The following is a 22421-nucleotide window of genomic DNA, read 5'->3' as shown; positions in this document are numbered from 1 at the left end:
CTCAAAGCAGTGTCTGAAATGAAGCACCATGGCACGTTTTCAGCGCTGGAGCAACACCGCTGTGAAGTTCACAGCTTGGATCTTTTAGTTTAATATGTTTGGATTCATTAGCTCTGACACACAGACAGAATTTCCTTTATTGGAAGATATAATGAGAATCAATGCTGTGAATATTGAGACACATACACTACAGTAAATCACGGCACTTTGTTTTGTATTCCGAAACTCACAATGTTGACTTTTTAGCTCACCACTCGTTATGGCATAGACTCAGATGATTAGTCGTGCTTCAACTATCTCTAATTTAGTGTGTGTGCGTTTGTGCGTCGGTGTGTGCGTTTTGGCCTGCTTGTTAGCACCATGCAAGAACCAAAGTGCACTTTTTAATTACAGCTCTCAGATAATTTAGAGAGGAGGGGAGAGAGTGCACAGGAGGAAGCGAGAGAAAGTTGTGGAGGAGGGTTAGTTTAATCTCACAGTTCGTTTCACCCATTGCTTTTGGTTTTATACTTCCTTTTAAAGACATAAATCACTGATCATCTCAGAGAAAGGATGAGAGAGAGAGAGAGAGAGAGAGAGAGAGAGAGATGGTTAGATTAGCAGCAGTAGTTACATAATCATATAATCAGATTATGAGTACATTAGCCATAAATTTCTTCTCTGTGATAAAGAGGTAAGAGCACGAAGGAGTTACAGGAGCATTGCTGCCGACCAACCGTAGATATGCATAAACAAATTGGGTCACGGTAGCATGAAAGTGTGTGTATGTGTAATTATGTTTCAAGTGAATAAATGTTTATGCTTGTCTCTTAAGTACATCTGCTCTCAGAGACTTAGCAGTGTTTACCAGCTGCTCACAGTTGGAGCAACCGTAGATAAACAAATAACTCATGAATTCATTAATTTAGGCCCATGTATGTCTGGCTATCCAAAATTAATATTATGGCGCTGTCTGTGTCGACATGTGTACTCTGTGTGTCTCTGCATAAATGTGTGATACATCAAGCATTTACAAGAAAAGGGAGACTGGATAATTTCTGCTCTCCTTTTTTCCAGCAAGTCTCATAGGAAAATGTGAGGAAATGGAGAAAGTAAGTCGAAAACAAGCAAAGAAGCTCAAATAAAACTTTCTGGTGTTTGTGTGGGTAGAAAGGGAATAGTACATGGAGACCTTTCCTTTCCTCTCCCTTTCTTTCCTTTTCAACCCTTTCCGACTTGTAATTCTCTAATATAAGGGCTGTCATTTTCTCCACATTTGCTCGAAAGAAGCATTTCCGTTTTTGTTTCTGTCTTTGACTTTCCCAAGATCCTCCCTTTTCCCAAGCCGTACTTCCACAACATGTTTTATGGAAGGAAAAGGAACAAGATAGTGGGTATCATTTAAAGCTAAAACTTTTTCTTGTATCCAGAGGAAGAAGATGGTGATTGAAGAATCAAGAGAGCTAAAAGCAGAGGGGGGGAACGCTTTCTTTTGCAATCCAGTGTAGGCTGCAGGACATTATAAATAGACACGGATATGCATCATTGACTCCAGGCTCTATTCTCGTCTTTTCATGTATGTATGGTTGTGGGTAGAATTTTGATTGTCTCAGAAAAGGTCTATTCTGAGGTTCTGTCTGTGTGTTGAGTGCATGAGTCTGTGTGTATGTGTATATATAGGGAAGGGGGAATGTCAATGTGAGTGCGTGTCTTCACACCTTGGCCACAAACAGGAGCGTTAAAACCTCTCTGGCAGTGTGCGCAGACAACATTTTCACTCCTCTCCTCTCTATCTATCTCCCTCTGCCACTCACTCCATCCTAGAGGACATGTTCTGAGACATTTACACCCTGGTTCTGTCTGTGTGATATTTTCTCCCCCCACTCCCACCCCTGATGCCTGTTTTCTCCACCCATTCTTCTGTTCTTTCTTCTCCCAACATGCTTTAGACACTCTGTATACTCCCACCCTTTCCACCACCCCGTTTCCCACTCCTTCCACCTCCTCTGCTGTCGATCCCTCCTTCCCTCCTGGGTTCAGGTGTGTCTAATCAATGTCTAAGCTGTTTAATCCCCTCTAGATGCTGCGCTGCTGCGCGCATGTGTGTGTGTCTGCAAGTGCTTGTGTATTTGTGTCTGCCTGATTGTGGTGTCCTTGTATTTAATACAGCCACAGAATGAAAATGAGGGAAGTCAAGGTAAGAAATGCAGAGGATAGAGGTGCTGTAGCCTCAACAAAGAACTGATGTGGAGGAATTTGAGTGCATGATAATCCATTTGCTAGTAAGTGTCCTGTAAGAACACAAAAACCTTTCAGTAGTGCTGTGTGGGTTATCTTATTCAAACCTATACACAGTTCGATATTATGATCCAAAATTTGGCTCAGTTGCAATTTAATTTTAATGAATCTTTTTAAATAGATTTTATCTGTTTTTCTTCCTTAAGCCAGACCCCTAACCCTAGCCCTTATAAATGAAGATAAAACAGGTTTTATCTTAAGTCTTAAGTCAAGCACTGAACAAGACATTCTCCAGAAAAATATCTGTAACTACCACCAACGCAGGGTAACTTTCCGGCCAATCACCACAAGGATTAATTTTTAAAAAAGATTTTGCCTCATGGGTTTTGTTTACCTGGGTTCCTCGGTCAGTGTCACCCATATAAATTGGGTACTTCCAACAATGTTATATGAGCGCATTTCACGGGTAATAAAACAGTTTATGGCCTTAAATATTGTCGTCAACCTAAAGGAGTTCAGGGCCAGTGTGCTTTGGAAGTAGTGTGAGCTGCTAACATTAGTCACACTGAATGCTGCTCGGAAACTATACAGTCATTCCACCAATGAGCCTTGAGGTTTGTGATGCCACCGTGGGGCTGGGTGTTGTCTAAAGTATTACAATGTCAATGCTAACACCAGTAGCCTTAAAGTGAAACTGTTACCAATAGGGTATGTCATTTGAAACCATTTTTACTTTACTCTCTACTTAAAAAGAGCAACAACAGCAAGGTCGCTAGATAAGGTAAAGTTGGTGGTGAATCAATAACAGGTTGAGAAACCTTGCACATAAGCCAGCAAAGTAATTTTTGTTTCAGTAAAATCCAGTAAAATGTCCACAATATATTAAGACGTAGAGGGGCCTTGTGAAGTTTGTGACTGCAGCCTGGCAGAAGCTGCCTTATGGCTTGTTGGCCATTTAGGGTTTAGAGGTCATGTAGTTCTAATAGCTGGGTTTGTAGTCTACTTAGCACAGTCAATGAGAAGGTCATCCAATGCCCCAACCATCACTTTCTCTCCATTATACTAATCTGAATACTTTATACTGATTTATTAATCTCTCTCTTGCGCCCTATCTGTGCGTCCATGAGTGAATGTGTGCTATAAAGGCCCAGGGCAGAGTACAAGCTTATATATGCTTAACTCTGGTCTCAGTTCAACTCTACTGGATTAGCTCCTGTCCTTTCCTCATGTCACCCTTTCCCCTCCTTCTCCTCCATCCCGTCATTTTCTCTTAGCTCAGGCCACATCTGTTTCTGTTGCCATTCATATGTATTTATTCACACTTACTGCAGCAAACACATTTTTCCTCTCTTCCTCTCCACCAGTCTTTTCCCTCTCTTCCTCCCCCTCCTCTCTCGCTGACATATGGCAGTGTGATATCCACAGCCGCAAGGCTCTAATTTATTTAGCTAACGATCTACACCACCTCCTTGAATAGAGAATGAAGGTCTAGTCTGTCCTTCTTTCCTCCGCTGCCTCTCTATGTCTGTCCCCTTCTCTGTTTGTGCTGTCTTACGATGTGTCCCTACCTCACCTGTTGTTCCACGCATGCAAATGAGTACACACACACACACACACACACACACACACACACACACACACACACACACACACACACACACACACACTCAGAGGAACACATGCTCACACACTCTTGTTTAATCTAATTAAGCAAGAACATGTTTTCTCAAGCAGGTTGTAAATACTGAGACTGTATTAGTGGAATGAAATTAGGACCTGCCCTCGGTGTGTGTGGGTTTGTGTGCGTGTGCGTCTATGTCTGTATATATTGATGTTAGCAAAAAAAATGTATATGCATGTGTGCGTACGCATAGTTTTTGGTATGTTGAATGTGTCAGATGTTAATTGCTACAGGATTCTGTGCTGGTTGCATGACTGAACTAATGAATCCAACATGATATTAGTGCACCCTGTCTACAAGAGTGTTTATAAACTGTGTGTGTCTGTGTTATTTATCTGTGCATCTGTGTGTGTTAATGAGTGAATATGCTGTGCAGTGTTGCAGTATTTCAGGCTAATATAGGGGATCAGACCAGATTTTGGGTTTTGTCTCTGCCTGGCTGCTTTCATTGCAATCTGCCTTTCCTTTTCATTCTGCCCCTCACATTTACACCTTCACACATGCACAGACACTCAAACACACTGTCTCATTTATCCAGCTCTCAATTTAATCCCTTAAATTTACATATTGGTGCATGGCAGCGATGCACACCTTTCTTTCATCAGAACCAGGCTAATGTCCAACTCCTCTCCTCCGCTTGTTCCCATTCTCCTCTCCTCTTCTCCTGCAGCCTATCGGAGTGGCTTGGAATGTTAAGCATGGTTTCCAAATGAAACAAACATGAAACAGGAGGTCAGAGGAAAGTGTAGGGCCTGTCATGAGGGGTTGGGTGCCTCTCTTGGTAGGTATAGCAACAAAGCCAACCTCGCACCAGCTGTTGTGAGTGTGTTCGTTTGTGTGGGGACGGTTATCGGTTGTTAGTGTCAGTTTGGATCACGTCAAATTATTACAGCCTGCAGGTTCCGTTAGTTGCTAGATTCACCAGATTACCAATGATGCTCCACTGGGAGCTTTTTAAGCATTATTGAGTCTGTATTTGTATGAAAGTGTGAATGAGTGTGTTGGTAAGAAGTGTGTGTGTGTGTGCGTGTGTTTGTCTAAGTAGGCCAGCGTAGCAGTTTAGTTTGAGTCCAGCTCCTAAGAGGCAGCTTAATAAATTGCTTTTTCTCTGCATCAAATCAGTGGAGAGATATGTGTTTGGGATCTATTTCTTGACTGTGTGAGGTGTGTGTGTGTGTGTGTGTGTGTGTGTGTGTGTTGTTTGTGTCAGGTGCTGACTTAAATTGTATTTAGCCTGTTTTTATTTCATAGAGCGAGACCTCATTTGTTTTAGATTTACCTCATCCTGCTGCCTTTAAGAGACACTTTTCATCCATGTCTTTGTTGTTTAAACGAATAAAAGTATGTGTGTCTGTTTACATGAGTTTGTGTGTCAGTGAGTGCCTAGCTAACGCCATACTGAGAGCAAGTAATTAGCTAAGTGTTGTATTTACTCCCAGTTCAACCTGCAATCATTTTAATTTGTTTATTCAAACCGGGCAGCCTGCATTTGTTTGTTCTTTACTAAGGAGTCCTGCACATTTCTGCTGTATGTCTTTGTGTGTGTGTGTGTGTGTGTGTGTGTGTGTGTGTGTGTTTAGCGGATATGTTTGTTTACATCTCTAGCTGCAAATCCCAAGCAGATTTCCATTGTGCATATATTTATGTGTGTGTGTGTGTGTGCGCGTGTGTGCGTGTTTGTGTTTGTGTGTGTGTGTGTGTGTGTTACATCTGCACATGTGCGGTTGTGGGCAAGTGTGTGTGCATTTATCTGCATATCTGAGCTGTAGAGTTCATTAGCTATAACACTATACTTTATGGTTTGCTCTCCGGTTGTGGACGGTTTTATTGGAGGACTAATTGGCAGTATAGATAGCGGTGTGTATGTCTGTCTCTCTGTGTATTTTAAAGTCATAGAATTTTAGTGTATTGCCCCATGTAGCTGATTGACTCTCACATTCCCATAACCACTGTGGATAGTGAATATTGTTACAGCTTTTCATGCATTCTGTTAGTGTATGTGTACATATGTGAGAGCTCCTGGGGGTGTATTGTAAGCACTTGTGTGTCTGTGTGAATGTATTTGTGCCAGTCAGAATGTGGGCCAGGCAGCAGCAGATGCAGATCAATGCATCTATTAGCAGTTATATTGATCTAGAGCTCTGTTAAGCCTACTAAACGCTGATCAAAAAGTCCTCTGATACATTACGAGCCCATAACCCCCCCTTCCCCTATCCTTTTACTGTCTCCATCAGTCTTCTTACTCGTGCTCTGAGCCGAGCTGAAATGTGAATCTCGCACCTTCTAACATAGCTTGTATGATATTACTGCAGGAAGGTGAAATATTATATCAGAACAATGGGTTTTTCAATGATCCGGTGATACAAGGCATTTATTTCAATTTGCTTCAGACAAGGCTTGCTGCAGCGTCGACTCAAAAGTTCCCAAAGTTAGTTTGAGTTACAGCAACTACTGATGTGTACAGTTTTTGGTGTTCTCCCTGGCAAAGGACTGGGATTACAATGGCACACGCACGTGCACACACAAACAAAGACATATGCACACACACACACACACACACACACACACACACACACACACACACACACACAGACACACACACACACACACACACACACATGCAGCCTAACCTCTGGCCAGGGTCCCATCCAAGGTATTAGGGGGTCTTAAGAGGCAGAATTCACTAATGACTTCCTTTATCTCCTACACACAGCTTTAGACCTGATCACTGAGGCTCCACGTGCACACACAAACACAGGCTCACACACACATATATATATACACAAACAGAAAATACCATGGTTGGATAAAAACAGAAAAACTATAGCTGTGTTGGCTAGTCAAACTGGATTTTTTTTGATCAGCTTTCATCTATTTGGACTTTTTGTGTATGTTTGTCTGCACTAGGGATGGAAATCCAGAATGAAAACCATTAAGAACCACTTCCAAATTGTCAGATCCATCATAATCATATGCCTCTGACCTTATCAATTCCAATTTATAGAAAGCCGTTATTGTAACAAATATAATAGGTATAGCCAAGGACTAGGTAGTAAAGAAATGCAATGCAATATGCTTTTTAAATAGATCTGTTATTGCACCAGAATAGTTGGAGTTCCCAAGAAGTAGTTGTTGCACAAAGATATCTGTGACTGCACTGGAGGAAATGTAATAATGCTTAATCAAGGAGTTATGAGCTGCTGTGTTAGTGTGCCCTACCACCTTGTTTAATAGTATAGGTAACATTTTATGATAACCATCATAAATGAATGGTAAATGAATGGTTAAGAAATGCTTAAATTACCGAAATGTTACAACCCACGTTTCTAGTTCTTTGTAAATCATTAATAGACCCTGTATAGTTAATCTGTAAACATTATTTGGATGGCCTTTATTAAGTAGCAACTGATGTGTACTTTTGCAATGGCTTAGTGAATGGTTTATCAAGCATTTTATTATTACTATTGTTAACAGTGAAATAACTATTAACCACAATAATGCATCGCAAATAATGACTTCAAATGCATCCATTTAGTTGGCTGGAAACTAGAAACAACAAGGAGTCATTGCAGAGACATAAAAAATTGTCCGTGGCAGTGCTCTTTGTAACGTCTGTAAAATGATTATTCCATGTAGGGCTGGAACATCAGCAACATGATAAACATCTTTGAAAGCAACCTGGGTACAGCTTTTTGCTGTACAGCCAAAACTTGAATGAGGGTGAATATTCATGTGCAAATACTCTCTGATTTCACTTCACATCACTTTGGATGATGATGTTTCTACATGTTTCCTCTAAGCTTGACTTTATCAGGAATCAATATGGGAGTCTGTAAAGAACTGGGCCGAAAAGTTTTGATTGTGCATTATTATCTATCTATTCTATCTATTATCTTATCTTATATTAATAGCTTGTTATTGAATCCTAAATCTGCACACGTATTCTTGTGCACAAATGCAGGAGTAGTATAACAATAGATTTTAGTGCCAGCTTGACCTAATAACCTCTCTAATATTCTTTTTTTTCTAGACATGAGAGGTTGTGTAGAAAGTCTACTTAAGTTTTCTCTCTTGTTTGGATATTAATTGGGACTTTTTTTCTCACTGCCCTGCAGTAATTGTTTTCTACTGGAAAACTAACGTACCCCTGTTGTTGGGAGGTAACATGTAAAGAATCACTGAAACACAGAAAGAGCAGCAGTAGTGTGGTCACAGCCAAGGCTTTTATTTAAGAAGCTAGGGCAAGGATTTGGGGTAAATAAGTCAGGTTGGAAGATAAGACTTAAGGATGAGTGGAGATGGGGAGAGAGTAGTAGAAGAGATTTGGCTGGATGAAGGAATGAGGGCAGCTGAGCTTGGTTGCTCATGTAGCTAGCTCACAACACAAACACGCACACTCGAACACATGCACTATGGACATAATTCCTGAAAATACTTTAATATTCTATCCCTGGGACATGCTTAATGATTTGTAGCCACCGGACTTCCAGTGCTGTGTGTTAACCTCACACCTCTGTTCTCATGGGGGAATTTTCTCCACGCTCAGAGGAATTACTCCGCCAGTTCCCAGCATAGAGCTCTGCCACTACATGCCACCGAGGGAGCTTAAATCAGATAGACCTTCTGGCTCATATCAGATGTAAACATTCCTGTGTGCTGTGCGTGTGTCTCTCTGTGTGTATGAGAGAGAGTTTGACCATAAATATCTTTTCATCACAGGGCAGAAGAGTGGATGTGTGTGTGAGTGTGTTTTTGAGGGAACGAGTATCTCCTTTGTAGAAAACACTGTCTAGACATTATCTGGAAAGCTGCTCTCAGCCTTTTTACCATTTTCATCAAACCAGTAACACCATCCTTTTGCCTGGATGTAATATGTCTCTTGTCTTTCTTTTCAGTCCCCTTTTTTCTGTCACTCCACTCTGGTACTTTTGCGTGAGCAGGCTCCAGTTTGCTGTTTTTGTATAGGCAGAAAATTGCAATCACTAGCTTAATGTTAGCAATCTGAGTCCCGCTTTCAGTCTCATTTCTCTCTTCCTGCTGATGTCAGTGTGTTGCGGTTTTTGGCACATGAGCCAAAAACAGACTGCTTGTGCAGTCTAACATATGTATGACTGAGGAAATGAGAATATTTGCCGTCTGTAGTCTGGTGCATTTCTTGGGGGGCAATATCAGATGCTTGCCCATTTGCAAAACTGGAAAACTTGTTGAGTCAGTTGAGCACTGGATGAATATTAAGCACCTCTGGTATTTCACATCATCTCACATGTTTTTATCTTGATAATTAACCAGTTAGTTTGCAGGTAATGGTCGTCGAATTAACCAAATTTGACATCCCAAATCAGTAAACATATTCTTCTGTGGTGTATGACTCAACTCTGAATAGATATTTCATACAGCCTTGATAGTGATTAAATTATATTGCACATGTTGCCACAAACAAAGAGGTAAACAGGTTCAGTTACTCTGGCTCATCTTGCTAGAGGCTATTGCCTTGGAAGTTGTTTGAGTAATTTATCAAGCAACAGCGTTAATACATTTGTTTCAGCCTCTCTATTGTAAGACTGTTTGTCTGACAAAATTAAAAAACTTGATTGGCCCATTGGACTCAGGAAACTTGCATTAGACTTTCTGACATTCAGAGGCTGAAGAATTAATTGAAAAAGAATCACTTGTAGCCCTAACAGTCATTTATTCATCCCTCAGTCAGCAAGTGCTTTTGTAACTGACAGAGTCCCTGGGGGCTGAATAGTTAAGACACATCGACACGACAGCTAGTCCACGGTTTAACCACACTCCATGGTTTGACTCCCGCCAGAGGGAACTTTTGTTACACGTCAAACTTCTCGCCGCACTTTTTCTCTGCAATGAGTATCAAGTGAACAAAGTGATTATCTTCTCCTCATCCAACAGTTAGCTTTTTATTCCATTGTCACATGTTGTTGTGGAGTGTATGCAGAGTGAACCACAACTGCAAATATGAGAGCTCGAAACACTGAGGATCAGTAGCAGGTCCAGCAGGGTCACGGAGGCAAGCCTAATTAGTTATCAGCTGAACGTAGCATGGACAGGTCTGATTTTAATCTGCCTCAACATCCGTCATAGTCATTATAAACTCTCCAAGAGAGACCAGCTGTTATGGCTGACAGTTCTACAATGGACTCGCTCTTTTTGTGTCGAGGTTCAGTGCTAACTTCTAAACACTGGAGAGTTTGAAAGAGCTCCGCTAGTTACGTGCACACCCCTGACTCTCCTGTGATGTGAAATTGAAAACTGTGATTCATGCAAAGGCTTTCAGACTTTGTCTATCTCCAGTTTTCTCTCTCTCGCTCTCACCCTGTCTGTCTGTCTGTCTGTCTGTCTATCTGTCCTTCTCTCCGGCTCACTATGACATATGGCTCGCTTAGAGGATGGAAAAGAATACACATACACACTCCTGCACTTAGGTACTCTCACAAAAAACTGTGAACTTCAATTCTGCCATTTTCCAATCTCTCTTAGGCAACTCTTTAGTAGACTGGGTCGAGGACTTGCAGCCCCAGGGTGCTTTTTATAGCTTTAAACCTGGACTGGTTTGTGTGTATAGAAGAGAGTTTGTGTCTCTGTGTGTTTCATTGAGTCTGCGTCTTTTTTGTTTTATTTGTGTGTGTGTGTGTGTGTGTGTGTGTGTGTGTGTGTGTGTACACGCAGGCACTCCAGGGGGACTGCTATCTGATCCATTGAGATGAATGGCCTGTCTGTATCTCCTCTATACAGCTGACACTATCAAATAGCCACTGCCTATCTCTCTCTTTTACTCTCTCCCTCTCTCTTTCCCCTGTGTAACCCTGTTGCCCATTGGTCTCCTCTTACTCTGTTGCGCCCTCATTTGTTGTTTACAAGAAGAGCGAAGGATGACTGGCATTTTATCTTGCAGACGAGAAGAGCAACAAAGATAGAGGACACAAACAAAAAAAAAAAAAGAACCAGAGAGAGGGACACAAAGATGAAGAGATGGAGGAAGCCTTTCTTTCTGCCAGCATCTGTTGCTGCAGGGCAGAGACAGGGAGGTGTGTGTGTATGTGTGTGTGTATGTGCGTGACAGGGGAAACGTGATGGTCAGGATTAATTCAGACAGACCATTTGATGCCTGAGTGATTCTAGTCTGCCTGTTTCTCCTACTAATGCTTCAGTCTTCTGATCCTCCTCCTTATCCTTCTCTCTCCACTTGTCTCCACCTTTTATCTGTCCATCTAACCAGTCATGCTGACTATTGCATCATTATTATCATCTTAATTACTCTGTTTTTAAAGTCAGTTGTTGAGGTGTTGTATGGGAGTTACTGGCAGTTGTTTTGCTTGTTGCCGTTGGCAGTGTCACTGTGCTGTTTGGCACTCAAGCCCACACTGGTGTAAATAATTTCCGCGTCTACCAGCATTTGCTTATTCCCTGCAAATCCCACTTTATTCAGAGAGCTTCAGAACCGACATGAAACACTATTTATGATTAACAGCACAGTGAAAACAAGGCTGATTAAATGTAACATCCTCTGACTCATGGAGCTCATCGGGTCATGGGAGATGCTGTGAATTCAAATTTGGTTGCCCAAAGAGATACAAACGCACAAGTGTGTCTGCAGTTCATGTTCAGCATAAAACGTGCTTATCTCTGTTGTTACGGTTGGTATTTTCTTCCTTTATTCGTCATTTCGTTTATTTTTAGTTTCATCCTGCCCCCCGTGCCCCAGCAGCTGGATGTCAGTCGGCTCAGTTCAATCACTCCTTTCTAATTCTTCACAGTGATGCAACATTTGCTGTCTCCACTCTTCTATATTACTTAGTCCTTTGTGCTGAGTTGAGGGCTATGCCTCATTAGGAAACATTAGCAGCTCAACTGGGCAGTAATAACAGCTCCATAAATCACACTGTTCCGGCACATAGTTCTTACTAGTATTAGGGAGCGTTATGATTTATTTCCCACAGGTAACACTCCAGGTCAGTTTACTGGTCAATCCACTGCTGTTAACAACAGATGGGTGATCGCAGCATTGTTTGTCATAGATTAATGTCTCGATGTTTACTGCCTCCAGTTCCTAACTCCTTGTGCTGCTTCAGGCTGTTTTAGCAACCCCATTAACTCTGAATCTAAGTCACATATCACAGCCTTGCATTTACCCAGAGTACCTTGTGGTATACGGTACAGTTTGGTGCCTTTGCCTGTTCGACGTTGTTGCCAGATTGTAAACTCAAATTCAACGACCATGTCTAGTCTAGGGGTGAAACCTTGTTCCAGGTTGGAATATCGATTTAATGATTAATTGTCCAATGATATTGATCAAAGTAGAAACATTGATCCATATAACTGTTTTGAAGATGTACTTTTATCTTGAAATGCCCTTGGCACATCAGCATCACCTTGTCTATCCAAGCGCTCAAACAATAATTCCCCAGCAGTTAAAACCAGACGATGATGAAATTTACTTCCCTTTCAAGAATGAGTCTGCAATGTGGATATATTTAAGACTTTGGAGAAAAACAACAGACAAACAGGCCATCTTGCTCAGCAGTTTGCTAGCTTGTTACACTCACTGAGGCAATATTAGCTACTCTGTTTTAACAATGTTAGGGTTGAAAATGTGAATTCAGACTGAAATTCAACCACGATGTTGTGTCAGGAGACGCGGCGACTTAAACCAAGGATGGGTGAGAGAACGTTGAAATAATACAACAACTTTGTTTAGCAATGAGTTGAGGAAAAGTCCTCTGGCTGCTAAAACAGTTCAACCATGTTTTGTTATTGTCACTCAGAAGTGAATTTCACTGCACTTATTGAAATTAAATATGTGCTTGATTTGTGGCCAAAAGCAGAAATACTGATTGCCTGAATTGTATTGAACTGAAATTGTATTGTGGCAGACTGAGTGATATCAACACATACCGCATCGTTCAAAGAATCAGTATAATATCGTATTGTGATGGATCTGGTGATTAACCTCTTTCATCTTATTGTCTTGTGCCTTTTATATATATATATATATAGATAGATAGATAGATATAGCACTGTATGTGTCTTTGTTCTGTAAGTATTCAGGAGCGTCTCTGTGTGTTTGTGTGCTGCTCTGCTGTGCCGTTCCTGTTGTTGGTGATAATCTGTGGTGTTATTGAGGGTGTTATACTGGGACTTTTATTCTGTCTCTCCTCTTATGACTGTCAGACACACTAATCCTCTTTCCTTCTCATGCACCCTTCTCCTACTCTGTCCTCTCTTCCTCTCTGGTGCTTTTCTGCAGAATAACCAGACTCATGGGACGCTGGCCATACGATTCTACCTCTGCTTCTTCAACAACTACTATTCTATGCTAACATCAGGCTGCTTTTTATTATTTATCAGTGGAATCAACGTCTTTTCATTTCTGACGCTACACTCATTTCTCTTTAAGTGATTGAAGAAACAAAAGCTTTTCCTGTCTGGTTGCACATTTATTAGTCGAGCTGTGTGTGTTTGTTTTACTGTGAAACTGGGTGTGACAGGCGCCTTATTTGATGTTTACCTGTAGTAGACTAATTAATCATTCAAAATGCAGCTTGTGTTTTTAATTAAGCCCACACTCAGAAGCTGTTGTCACAGTTGAGCCTTTCTGACAGTTTAAAAAGAGGCATAAAAGCTTGTCTTTCTCTCTCTGCCACCTTCCTTCTCTCGGGTTCGATCTGTTCTGCAGTTGACAGGTAATTTATGAGACAGAGAAAGGAGGGGGCTACTCTCTCACACAGACCTGGCGTCAGCAGACACACACACACACACACACACACACACACACACACACAGAAGGGTAAATCACCACCTTGTCTGTGTAACTGATGGTTGAGTTCAGAGGTCAGTAACCAATACGTGAACTTACCTGATACCACAGATGACGTCTCTCTCTCTCTCTCTCTCTCTCTCTCTCTCTCTCTCTCTCTCTCTCTCTCTCTCTCTCTCTCTCTCTCTCTCTCTCTTTTTGTGTGTGCATGCATCTGTGTGTGTGTGTTCTGCATTTAAGTGTATTGTGTGTTTAAGTGTATTTGCTGCCATCTTTGCTGGGAAAGGGTAATCAGTTTCCCTGTAGAGGTGATTTAATCTGTGGGTCACGTGCACAGGATGGATTCATCACAGGACAGATAGATCAATGTCATACACACACCCACCCACACACACGCATACAGGTAATTTATGTGAGGTTAAATGGTTGGTCAAATGGCAGAGCTGTGGAGTTGACCTCCATGTCATTGTGGGTACTTCTTCCTCCTACCATCTCTGTCTCTCTGATGGTCCTCTGTCATTTCACATCAGTTGGGGCTGAACAACAAATTCACACACTCCCACTGTTTCCTTGATGCATCACAGTTTTTTAAGATGCAGCTTTATCTCAGTCTGTCTGTGTTCCTAGATGTGGGAGGACTCCCCTCTCTTCAGGGAGCGGGACGCGATTGTAGAACTATGAAGAAGCAGAAAACAAAGAAGTAAACGGGGTCACGGGTAGTCTTGTTTGTCGTCTCTCTGTTGTTAAAGGTTGTTTAGCGAGTGTGTGTGTGTGTGTGTGTGTGTGTGTGTGTGTTTGTTTCCGTTGTGTTTCTGTATTTTCTTACGACTGATATTGTTCACTAGGTAGTTCAGAACACAGGCACTGTGTGTGCATCTTTTTGTAGCCTGTGTATGTATTGTGTTTTAAGTATATGCTAATGTTTTTATCTCACTGCATCCAATCCTATTTTTCAGAGCTGAAACCTTGAGAAATATATTTCTGGCTTTTGTTGTGCAGTAGCATGTGTTTGTGTGGATGTGCACGTTAAAGTGTTTCAAGTAAGAGATCTAGGCCTTAAGTCAAAATGATAGCGGAGTACAATAACAGTCTTTGTCTCACCAAATTATATGGAAAAACCCTCAATCTGCATTTGTTTACTGCTTTCTCATCTCACTCTTGCACATACACATACACACAACCTGACCCAAAAAGAGCAGGATAAGAAGTTATGGATTGTGAGGAGGTGAAAAGAAAAAACCCTTTTTATTGGATGGATGTATAAATGTTTGTGACTGTTTTGTTCCTTATTTTTCTAATTAAAGACTATGGAACAATGAAGGGATTTGCCTGCTGTGGGGCTGCTTTAAAATTTCTACCTCTTTTTGTGTGTGTGGGTTTATTCGTATTCTCTAGAACACCAGTAAGGGTACATAGCTCCATTCTTTAATATCAACAATGACAGCATAATCAGCTTTACATGTACACATGTCAATCCACACATGTTTTGTTGTAGTTTTTTTCATATTTTCCCATCCTGTGTGTTCCAGCTGTTGTTTCTATCAAAGTACTTGATCATATACTGGAAATGCATGTGTGCCGCAAGCACAATGGAAGGCAGGCTCTTGACATTTGCCATATCAGGAAGGCCTCAACCTTCTTCCGTGTCAATTAAAGCAATTAAGAGATTAAGTTTGTGAATAGAGATTAGCGTGAATTACCATATATGAGGGAGGGACCAGATTACTTCCTCTTTTCTCTCACTTGCTCTTACTTCTTCCTCTGGCTGTGTATCCGAAAACAGGATTTATTATGATTTTACAGCTTGTTTTGGTGTCTTTCATGGGTCAAAAACAAACTCGGGGGGGTCTATTCTGCATATCTGGTTTATAGTTTCCAAATATGAAAATTTTATATGGAAAAGAGTCAAGACAGCTTTGTAGATTTCAGTGGAATTTCAAACAGGGAGCATTCCTTTCCTGAGCAAATAAATAAATGGTTTTGTTTTCTCAGAATGACAAATAACGTGAACAGCAGCAGCAGTTCATAAAACAGCTGGATGCCATCCAGTTTGCTTTGAGGCTTCCAAGCCCATCCCACAGTGCAGTGCTCCCACAATGTCTCCACATCACACACCCTTGTTGACTGCTACTGGCTCACTGTCAACAAACTTGTGGTGTAATGTACCCTATAGACTGCCTCACACCCGCTGAAGAGAAGGAGCTAATGATGATGATGATGTCATGTTATTACAATATTTCAACATGTCTGCTTCTGCCAACATGCTGGCGAATCAACTATTTGCTTTGATCACATCAGGCCTCTGAATTAGCAGAAGAGATTCAGGGGATAAGTGGGTAAAATAACGATGAGTCTAACTTTGCTGTGACCTCCTGACTTACTGCTAACAGACACACTGCTGTTTCCCACTAGTGCTCTGACTGCAACCTCCAACTGATGTCATCCAGCCCCAAAAAATGTCTCCTTACCCCTAACATTAGCGAGCGGTTTGGGCTCACCTCATTGGCCAGGTTAATGTGTGTGTATTCTCTCCAGACTTTCCAACTGTTTTTATCAGATTTGACTGGTGATTCTACACATGCAGTTTTTATATCCCAATGTACGTTGACAGTGAAGTTGTGGTTCTCCCCATTTGTTATTTTTGGGCCTGATCTTGTTAGCCCGAAAACAACTGCCCGGAGGCGTTGTCAAGATGGCTGCCCACAAGCAAGACTTGCCTGAAAGGACTTTGATGCAGTGCCTATCTCTGGACCCATTCTTTTCCCTTTTGGCCTCTCAATAATATCATCACCTCTTATATGCAATTCAGGCAAGCTTACAGCCATGTTTTATTTGTTTTTTTTTTTCCATTTGTCACTTGATTGAGATCCTTTTGATACTGATAGCCGGAGTCTGATGCACTCTATTAAGCGTCCTTGGGAAAAGTGACATTACGAAACCTAAAATGATAGGCAGCCCTGAAGCAGTGGTAATTCTCCCACTTGTGAGGAAAAAAAGTGAACGTGTCAAAAACCGAGAGAGTTTCACAAGCTGTAACTGGAGCTGAGGAATCGCTTCAAGATCTACTTTATGATGTCAGCATCCCAGTCTGATAAGAAACTGCTGAGAGAGCACAACAAAACGAATCTGCCCAATTACCACGATCCTGTAGATCCTGAACAGCAACTGGCAGTATGGTTGACACATACGCCCGCACGCATACACACACATACACTCGCACACGCACACACACACACACACACACACACACACACACACACACACACACTGCTACACTGTAAGTTGCCTCAGGGAAACATAATCTTTTAAGGAAATGCTCAGATCTCTGGTACTGGTAAAATACGTTATTACATTCGGTTCACCTCGTTTGACAATTTAGATGAATGCATAAAACATGTCTTTTTAATGAAGTCTCCCAAGTTTGAAACTGACTACATGTGAGGTTGATTTTCTTCTCTATGTCCGCACTTTTTTTTCAAGAAACACTAAGACCATCTTTCTTTGTATTTTATTAACAAGAGCAGGTGTTATATAAGGTGAAGTCAAACAGCATCTGTGTGTAATTTATTAACATGCATTGCAAATATACTGTATAGTACTTCAGTGGCCATTAGTGTGCCGTAATTGAACAGGTCTCTGAAGCACAATGGGAAACGTTACACTGATATCTGTGAACATAATTACTTCTGTGCTGCAGTGACAATCTACAGGAACAGTCAAACGTTCAAAACATTGCTTTGTTAAGAGGTACAACCCTTTTCTTTTAATTTCTCCTCTAAATAAAACAAATCATGAAGGGATTTGTGACTTTCGTGACTGTTTGCTTCTGCTTTTCACAAGTTCTTAACCAGAGAGCGTGCCCACGTCTGGGGAGGATCACCCTCAGTGCTTTCCCATCATCCAAACTGTCTGGCTTTTTATTTACTCTCAATGAAGCATCTCCAGGCTTTGCCTTTTGATGATATCACACACAGCACTTTAAAGCTCTCATGTGTTTCTAAGAAAAGAAAGATTCACTCATTTTCACAAATTTAACTGAACTGACTGAACTGATTCATTTCGTGCTTTGACTGCTTCTATTTCTTTTTTCTTTTTAGGCCTGTATCTTTACATCTATTCAGCTATTTTCCTGCTTGTTTTCCGGCTCCGCTGAACTGAGAGCTAAAGTGCTTCTGTCAAACCAAAATAGAAGCTTGAGAAAGGTGGTTCACACCTGTCACAGAAGGATGCAAAGGATTTTTTTTTATACAGAAGCTCCATGAAATGTAGATCTAAAGTGAGCAGCAAAGAAAGGCAGTGAGGCGAGAATGGTCATTTTAGCACTTTGTGACCGTCCATCTCTTTAACCTCAATGATTCACGACTGTCCCTTTGGATGCGTAAAGGCCGAGATGAAGCGAGAAGGCATTGTGGTCATTTTAGCACTTCCTGCTCTCTGCTCCATCTCTTAGTAATGACCTCTAACCTCAATGTTTCATAGCGTAGGCAGGGACAACCTCAGTGGCACACACACAAACTCACCTGCATACGAAGTCGCTCTATCAGGCTCCCAACTCTCCAGAGTGCTTTTACCTGAGAAAAGACTAATGCACCAACAGGCTCCTCCCTGACTTTTTTCGCCGGCTCTTCTCTCCTTCAAACCTGCCATCTCGCACTTTACTTTCTCTAACCTATTATTACATCATGAAGTAGCCGCTGACAAGTAGGAGACACTCTTTAACTCCAGTGTGTTCAGACTCCGAAAGGAGCTTTTTAGAGCTGTGTGTGTGTGTGTGTGTGTGTGTGGATTCTTGTGTGCGTGTGTGAGCAACTCTGAGTGGCGGATCGTGCGGATCTCAGTCTACAGCCTTCATCTCCTAATCGCCTGCGAAATTGATTGTGTTGCCTCCGTCATCCATCACACCCTGGACTCCTTTGACCACCTTTATATTAGCATGCATATGCATATGAGACCTTTCAGTGACGTGCATGGTTCACCCTTTCTGTCTGTGCCTCTGTCTTTTAATTTCCTGGACTTGTGCACACACCTCATACGTACATGGCTGCCGCAACAGGAAAACACACTGAAGACACACTGATATCCGATAATGCACATGCACTCGTGAAGTCATTATGCCTGTGTGCACATTTCTTTTTGACGCAGTCTTACAATGCAGCATGAGCGATGACGTCTACTGTATATGTGTGAGTGTGTGAGTGTGTGAGTGTGTGTGTGTGTGTGTGAGAGAGATCATAAATCTGTAGTGCTGGATAAAATGTATGTGTGTCGCTGAAGGCTGTACATGCGAGGACACTGGATCTTTCTGAGTAGGGTAAACATTGCTGGAGGCCTGACACTCTCCTCCAGTTTTCTCCACCACTGAACTTGCCCACCCCCCTCAAATCACTTCTCCTTTTCTCTCAAGGGGAGGTGAATCTTCTGGTATTTGAAGCCCTTTTGGTAATTGCTTTCGGGGAAGATCATCAAATTGCACATGCACAAATACACACTGACAGATAGACGGGCCATGTGCTGTCTGCGTAAGGGGTGTCAACACGCGGTAGCGTTCAGTGTAACGGCGATCCAGATCCTGTCTGTTTCAGTCCCGGCCAACATTTACCAGCAATGCTTCACCATCACATCACATTACATCAAATCTCATTACGTCTCCTCTGATAGAGGGCTGTTGTCAACACCACCCCGGTCTGTAACAGGCTCGCCCTCCGTGGTGGACTCATTTCTCCCTATCTTCCACCCCTATCATTTTCTTTGTCACTGCCACCCTTCCCTTATCTCTGCCCACATCCTCTACATCTATCCCCCATTATATTCCACTATCTACTTATTTTTTCCGCCCTCACACTCATTTGATAGCTTTACGCACACATATATTGTCACACGCACACGCGGAGGAGCAGAAACTAGGGTGATAGACGGCCTATTGAGTTGCAGAAATGACTCCCCATTGGTTTGAATGTGTTAAAGCTGTTAATAGCTGCAAGTCAGCATAATCCACCGAGATAAGCTCTGCATTATAGCAACGCAAAGCCACACACAAGCACTAATATACAAACACGATCTTATATACTCCATGCACGAGCACACTCCCACACAGGAGTATTTGTTCTGTGTGTATAGCATGAGTTGTGAGCAGGGTATTTACCGTTGCTTCAGCGAAGCACTTCCTCCACTTCCCTCCCTTATTTCATACTTTCATGCCTGCATTCAACCCCCTCGTCGCCCAGCCCCCCCCGCCGCCTCCACCCATCACGATCTGTCTCATATATTTTTTTCAACTTCTCTCCTGCGTTTCAATAGCAGCTTTTTCTATACAGTGCCAGAGCTTTGTGTGTGTATGCTTCGTGTGTGTGTTTTGTAGTTAGTGCGTGTGTGTGCATGTCTGTGTGTGTGTGTGTGTGTGTGTGTGTGTGTGTGTGTTGTGTGTCTGTGAGGGCTGGAATAAATGTCAAATGCTTTTCAGGTCATCTGTGCTTCCATCCAGACTGCTGCCTATATGGATCCTATTCTCAGTCAACATGTGTGTGTTTGATCATTTGTGTTTGGTGACCACATATACTTACGCCAACCCTGACACACACACACACACACACGCACACAGACACACACACACACACACACACACACACACACACACACACACACACACACACACACACACACACACACACACACACACACACACTGGCTGGTAACATTTCTTCAGGGAGAAGCTGCTCTGTGCCTGACGACCTCATGCTTTCGTTGGGCTCCAGGAAAATTGTGGTTTTGGGAATTCGATACACTGTATGCGTGACTCTCTGCATGTGTACCTAACGGATTTGAGCTAGTGTTGTGGGGCATGAGAAAATGTGGCATGAATAAGACGTCATGATGCTGACACTGTCTAATGACACTGTCACTCCTTCTGTCTGTCTGAGCTATCACAGTCACAGAAGCAGGCTGTGACAGAAAGGAAGGAAAAAGAAAAAGTGTTTCCAGACAAGATGGTGTGCAGCTGCAGGATTTTTCCGTGCTGTGCTAAAGTGCAAAAAAGTTGAAAATACGTGTTTACTTCTGTGATGGGTACAGAGAGTTTTTCACTTTATGCCTCATTAGAGAGTGTAAGGAGGAAAGATGGGGGGAAAACTGAGGGATGTAGTGAGTGTGAAGAGATGTGTGTGTGTGTGTGTGTGTATGTTTGTGTCCATCATCAGATAGCTTGTTTGCTAAGCTGATAAACAGCATTTTAATGACAACTGCCTTCATTATACTTCAGCCTCTGTTGCTGGGGAGGGTCTGCGATTTTGTGTTTTTTTTGTGTGTGTTTACAGACAAAGAAAGAGGTTGTGATGTGTGATGAATTCTGGGGGGGGAACAGGCTTATGAAAGGTGTGTGTTGTGGCATGGCACAGTATATATAAAGAAGACATGTTATGTGTTTTTTGTCGCCTTTGATTTTGCTGAACGATATTCCTGCTCTCTGTGTTGTGCATTATAATCTGTTCTAGCCATCCATGTGGAAAATATCTTGCATTGTTCTTGTCCAAGTGCCACTGGCGACTCACTTTGAGTAGCTGATGCTGGGCTTTCACTCGGCCTCTCGGTTGCTTTTGTGCTGTCTTCATTTTGACGCGATTGTCTTTAGAAGAAATGCCACAGCACAAACTGTACAGTGCAGGCTTAATGGGTGGGTGTACCTTGCTTTTTTTCCTGCAACTTGTTGGAGGTCGACAGCTTATGCTGATGTCAGTTTTTCATAATGTTATTATCTTCGCCAAAAGGCTCCTTTTCTCTGCTGCTTTCTGTGCTTCATGCTGGGATAAATCTTTTTTCGCTGGGTGCAGTCCACAAGTGTACAGCGTCAGAGGGACACCTCTTGGGTTCATTGCCCTCTAAATGCCTTGCTTGCGCACTGGCTTTGAGTTAGTGTGGTGAAAATGTATGATGAAATGCTTGAGAAAGAAGGCAGGGTATAAAGTTATTGGATTTTCTCAGTTGTCTTGGATGTAAAAGTCTATGGATTGGGTCCTCTCCACAACTTAAAGTTTATTGGAAACTTTCTGATTTTGTGTATTCAAAGCCAGTTCTTAAAGCCATTACTTCAGTTTACAGTACCATAGCACTTGATTATTACTGTAAGATAGGGTTATATATATATATATATATATATATATATATATATATATATATATATATATATATATATATATATATATATATATATATATATATATATTAGTTATTTATTTGCTTTTTCTGTGCTGCACTGTCTGTGCAGAAAAATAAATAACACTTGAAAGTTAGACGTGAAGGTTTGTGCCATAATCGCCTCAGCGTTCCTGCACTTAAACGATCAGTTTAGCCTTTCAAGATTCCATCAATGTAAACAGAAGAAAAACGCAGCACCACTTACCACTTCTGACTTAGATGATCTTCTCGGAGGAAATCTGGCTCAGTAAAGACTTTTCTGGGTGAAGCGTTCTGATATGTTTTTAGTTTTTTTGTCATTATCTTTGCTGAGCTTTAGAGGACCTTCAGTGCTGGCTTCACACATATGGAGAGGTTTATTAGGAGCCTCATGACAACACAGACCTGACAGGGATTAAAGTGATACACATTCAGTGAATCACATTTTTGTTGAGTTTCTCTTTTTCCAGTGGTCATGAAACATAGAATAGATGGTTTTTTTTAGACCAAACATGTCTTGCTGTTAGATCTGTGCTAAATGTATTCACAGTATTAAAGGGTGAAATATAAATTTTTAAAGGA

At 41.7% G+C, this 22421-nt stretch overlaps 1 protein-coding gene and 1 long non-coding RNA gene across 8 annotated transcripts in view; both read left to right on the top strand.

Annotated features, from left to right (window-relative positions):
• The window catches only part of LOC119027094 (protein sidekick-1-like), a 249784-nt gene that overhangs the window by 21906 nt on the left and 205457 nt on the right, over window positions 1-22421 (top strand). The gene's annotated exons all lie outside the window — the stretch shown is intronic.
• The window catches only part of LOC119027268, a 50225-nt gene continuing 29903 nt past the window's right edge, over window positions 2100-22421 (top strand). The window contains exon 1 of the long non-coding RNA XR_005077331.1: window positions 2100-2176. This is a non-coding gene — a long non-coding RNA (uncharacterized LOC119027268). The remainder of the gene's footprint in view (window positions 2177-22421) is intronic.

Source organism: Acanthopagrus latus, chromosome 1 (genome assembly GCF_904848185.1).
Source record: "Acanthopagrus latus isolate v.2019 chromosome 1, fAcaLat1.1, whole genome shotgun sequence".
NCBI classification, from domain to species: Eukaryota; Metazoa; Chordata; class Actinopteri; order Spariformes; family Sparidae; genus Acanthopagrus; species Acanthopagrus latus.
The sequence above is the reverse complement of the archived record's forward strand: the minus strand, read 5'-3'. Positions and strand labels throughout refer to the sequence as shown.